Source organism: Austrofundulus limnaeus, unplaced genomic scaffold (genome assembly GCF_001266775.1).
Source record: "Austrofundulus limnaeus strain Quisiro unplaced genomic scaffold, Austrofundulus_limnaeus-1.0 Scaffold1, whole genome shotgun sequence".
Classification (NCBI taxonomy): domain Eukaryota; kingdom Metazoa; phylum Chordata; class Actinopteri; order Cyprinodontiformes; family Rivulidae; genus Austrofundulus; species Austrofundulus limnaeus.
This window is the reverse complement of record NW_013952403.1, coordinates 8,566,537-8,571,706: the sequence shown is the minus strand read 5'-3', so window position 1 is coordinate 8,571,706 and position 5,170 is coordinate 8,566,537. Positions and strand designations below refer to the sequence as shown.

The window sequence follows — 5,170 nt, the reverse complement described above, 5'->3', positions numbered from 1 at the left end:
GTACCGTACCGTACCGTACCGTACCGTACCATACCATACCATATCATACTATACCACTTTTATTTATAAATCACGTTAAACAGCACAAGGCCAAACGAAGTGATGTACAGTAGACAGACACAACTTTGGTGAAGCTTCCCTTCTGTAATGTAACAGAGTTGATGCATCATGGATCACATATTAACCATTTGATACTGATGACTGATCCATAACAGAATGTAAATYTAACATTTTCTATAGGTAAAATTAATCACTGCAAGAAAATAATTGTCCATTTTTTGTCTTGTTATGGTGGATTGCATCAACTCTGTTACATACAGAAGGGAAACTTCACCAAAGTGAAATGTAAATATGTCCATCTGTGTTTGTTTTCTCTGGCTGGCTTTCTCAAGGYCCAGGATGTGTGACAGAAAAATTTGAATTTTGGAACTGAAAGTGAAAGTAGTCAAACTGAATTTTGAATAAACCAAAATACAGTTTCAAAGCAAATTAATTTAAGTTCAAAACTTTAAATTCAGTTTCAATTTAGTTCAATTTATTTTCAAACCAATGCATTCAATTTCAAATTTTGCACATTCAGATTCAATCTGAGCAACTCAAACTCAATTCTTGCAGGCACAAGATTTATCCCATAGTCACATGAACCAAATATTTTATGTTTTTYACTTGTTTTTTGTTTTAATGGTGACAGAAAAATCTGAAGGCCATCCATCATTTTGACAGATCACACCCCTGACCACTTGGTGGTGAGTTTCATATTCATTAGCTCTCTTTTCCCTTGATGCATGACCTCTTTGTTTTCACTTGGTAAAATGTCATGGCAGCTGAATGTTCGAAGTTTCTTCAAAAAGCCCAATAATGACAATAGTGTTGATGTGAAAAATGTGTGGCAGCAGAAGGCAGATTCAGCCTCCAGAACATCAAGGCAGTCATGAGAAGCTGTCTGTCTAAGGCAAAGGTCCGAGACTGTATGTTCAGGCCACAGCAGGGGAACTATTCATATTTAAGAGCAATCGTTTCATTTTATTGTTTAAATGTAGCTATTGGGACTACAGTCAGTGTTTTTTGTTACTGCAAAGAAAAAGTTCCATCTGTTCATCTTGTTTGGACTGAATATTAATTAAAATGAATTAAAATAAATGGTATTGAATGTTCAATTATTGTGATTTCAAAAAATAAGGTGAAGAGTAAAAATAGATTATGACAGGATTTTATTTTGACTGTTAGTCAAAATGACAGGCAGCGAAGAAATCTAGCACAACATCTGGTCCCAACGTACAGTACATACAGTATACTTAGAGCACTAAGAAAGCATAAAAGAGCATTGTTTTAAAATTAATAATTTGCATTCCTAGGAATGCCAGGTTTTCATTTTCAAGAGAATTTCAGTGCCGGAATCCAGGTAATTTAACGTAAATTGCAGACCTCATGAGAAACTTTCATATTCACAGCTGTTTGTGTGAATAGGAGCAATAAAATCTAAACTGCTCAAGCACAAGTTTGAGCTATTTGTAGCTAAAAGACAGTTACAACTGGATGCATCACTGAAACRATGTTTAACATTTAAAAAAGTTGGAACCCTATGCAAAAAAATCTAACATTCGCCCAAATGTTGAGCTCTGGGACAGCATTTACTTTCAATTTAGGCCTTAATGAGCTTGTTACCCCTGTGGTTGTGCAGTTATTGTTGGTAAAGGCTACGCAATGCAAATTTGAAACCTTTTTAGACACGCTGACTCCTCAAACTTCATCCCAACAATCAGCTCCTCTAATCYGATGCCAAGCACTCCGAAAATTTAAATAATTGAAGTCTGCATAGCAGGAGAAGGTTAGAAAATGGCTACATGTTTTTAAGGAAACTCTTTCCTTGGTCCATAATGTAAACAAGAAGTGGKATTCAGAGAAACAAGGGAGGGCACGTTCAGGTCCTTCCAAGATAATTGCTCTTAAGAGTTGAGGAGCATCCAATTAAAAGCTGATGAACTGCAAAAAATGTTGAGCAGAAACAGACTTCAGATTAAAGTATGATGTCCCACGTTGTGTTATGTGATGGAACAAATTGAAAATGGAGCCTATCGATCGCATTAAACAAAGTTATGAAGTTTCGGTAATAAAGCATAAAAGTAAGGAAATTAGTGTTTGTTAGAATATTTCTTTGTTGTAACAATGCTTCTTGGCAATAAATCTTATAGGATCGGAAAGCCTGTTCAATTCCCCTTTAAATGGTGCCACATTTGTAAGGAACATGCATTTGTCGGATGAGCAGTAGAGCTGAGTATGTGGGTTGCACACATGAAAAATCTGACAAATCTTCTCTGACAAACAGCTTATTTTGCTGTTGATATTGACTCTTGTTTGGAGATTCTAGTACCCCCACATGCTGCCAATCAAGTGCCCGGCATAAGATGTATTGCCAAGTAGCATTGTTACAACAAATAATCAATCTACCAAACATGAATTTCATTACCTTTTGTGCTAAGTTTAAATGGGGGTGACAACAAAACTTGACGTGTTACAAATGTGAACCCAATGATTACTTTCTGAGTTTATTAAAATTAATCCAGTTATTGTACCAAGGATCTCAATGCTAAATGGTTTGATATAAAAATGGTTCAAATAACACACAATACAACATACAGAAAAAAATACAGGGGCAACAGGAAAACAACGGTGTGGATGCTGAGTCAGCGTTCACACAATAAAGTTGGAAGAAACAAAAGCAGGACAGGATAGAGAAGCAGGAGCAGCAGGTTAGCACTAATGGTCAATGACACAGCACTGTGGCTGGGCTTGGAGAGGGCGTCTTATGTGCTGAAATATTTACGCAGCTTACAGAACGAGAGGCTCATTCACTTCAAATCAGCTGGAGCAGAGAGGAGAGAGCTGGGCCGCTTTTCTACCTCCTCACTTACCCAGCCAACGGCACACATTTCGAACGGATAACAGCGCATGAATAATGTGGTTGTGTGACTTTTTCTTTTACTTATTCATTTTTGCCCCTTAGTGTCAGGGCGTTAGCTTCGTGTTACTAAAGGTTTAAAGATGAAGATGTTTGGGAGTTGAGCTTATTTAGGGTCTTTTATACTTCTTTACATGCGCAAAATGTTTCGATCGGATTGAAATGCATTCGGATTAACTAATCTAAATGTGTCCTTTACATGGGCACAAAATCAATTAATCTAGTCATGACAAGCATTGCATGCATTAAGCCCACTCAGAATAGAAATACTGACATGCACAGAATTGTAAATTTTCCCTTTAAACCACAGAAGAAATTCTGATTCTGTGATGAACATAAACAAACTGAGCATCTACAACGGACCCTTTGTCAGGTCCTAAAACTGGTTGAGACAGTACTGCACTCCCTGATTGAGCTACAGGTGAAGCAACACGTGCTTATTTGAATCTCTTGTATGCCGTTTGCCATCCTCCTAACATAAAAAGTAAGTAGGTCCTCTGGATGGGTTCTTCTTTAATGAAACGTTTTGTCTCTCCTCCAAGAGACTTCTTCAGTCTGAGGAGTTTCAAGTGAACCAGCCTTAAAAGCACTGCCACATGGTGGCATGGATTAACATGAACACTGTTCACATGCAAAGGAGGACTATCAGCTTAACAATAGATCGTTAGTGCCCTGATCATCACCTATTTTTCACAGGGTGCTTGTGATCCATCACATCGAAATGAGGATTAAGTCAAATTTGGTCAAAATGACCTAATCATATTTTCAGATTCCTGGCTTTAAAAGCTACATTTTGATACTCAGATCATTCTATCATCAGAATATCCAGATATATTATTTAATTTGTCTTGTTGGTTACAATAAAACAAATATTTGGTCTAAATCCTAATTTTATGTCATTTTAATGAGAATTTTTTACGTCATTTGAAAAAAGAAACCTCAAATAGTAACTGAATATTGAGATTTCCCAGCTGGAAAGAAACAAAAGCTTTGATAGCTCACAAGGAAAATCTCAACATTTAAAGGCGTTTTTCCTCAAAATTGGGTTTTTGGTTGCTAATGCTCAAAAAAGTGCTTCAAACAAAAAAAAATTAGGATAATATTTCTGACAGTTCATTGAAATGATACATTGATAACACTTTGTTATATTTTGACAAAATGTAATTTTTGAAAGCGTTTTAATCAAAACACTATTTCTGCCTATTTCTCCACATACAATTTTTAGACTTAACCCTCATTTTGATGTGATGGGTCACAATTATAATTGCAATAACAGCATCGTAAGAAGGGGACAACTGGACACGGAGACCTCCACCCCTGTTGAATGGCTTCCTTTACCTTTACTCCTCTCTCAAACCAACGTTCCTCTCTATCAAGGATGAACACTCAGAGTAAAGAAGTCTTGGGAGAGAAACAAAATGTTTCATTAAAGAATAACTTGTCCAGAGGACCTACTTTTATTTTTGGTTTGTTTAATTTTTCTACCAGTATTACTGAGATGCAACAGGACATTTTGTCATCCTCCTTCACCAGAGGAAAAAAATCCTTGAAAGTTATGTGCTGCCGGCAACTATAGTGCTGCTGTCCTTTCCTCCACAAAAGACCAGAAATCAGTGGATGAAAGTCAGAAGTCAAGCGCACTCGACTCCATAACCTGAATAATATGATCAGAATAAGAGTTTACAAGAACGATGTTCAGATAATCAATTAGTATAACCCTTCCAATTTTTTACATTCAGCTTTTCAGTAACCATTTTATCAATAAAGTCAAGTCTTCTTTAAATCAACAAAAACTCAAACAAAATCAAGTTTTTGGTCAAAAGCAGTCAACGTTTCTTCCATTAATTCCATGAATGCCATTGATGTGGAGTTTTTTTTCTAAACCCATACTGATTACTACTTAAAATATCTTGTTTAAAATGACTAAATAAATTACTCTGATGTCTTGTATTTTTTTATGAAGCAGTGATTTAATATATGTTTGTTTTTTGTTTTTTTGATTTACCAGACACAGTAGGTGCGTTTGCACAAAGTATCAGTGTTGGATCAGGGTTTTACCCAATATCAGAATCAAATGACTGACAGACACAAATCAACCTGAAGTTTGGCACTTCCTACAGCCTGGACCCCTCCAAGTCTGAAGCCTGAGTGTTTGTGTGTGTGTGTGTGTGTGTGTGTGTGTGTGTGTGTGTGTGTGTGTGTGTGTGTGTG

General features: G+C 36.4%; 1 protein-coding gene across 1 annotated transcript in view; it reads right to left on the bottom strand.

Moving 5' to 3' along the window:
* The window catches only part of LOC106517507 (A disintegrin and metalloproteinase with thrombospondin motifs 2), a gene marked incomplete in the record, with an annotated part of 187,071 nt that overhangs the window by 131,236 nt on the left and 50,665 nt on the right, over positions 1–5,170 (bottom strand).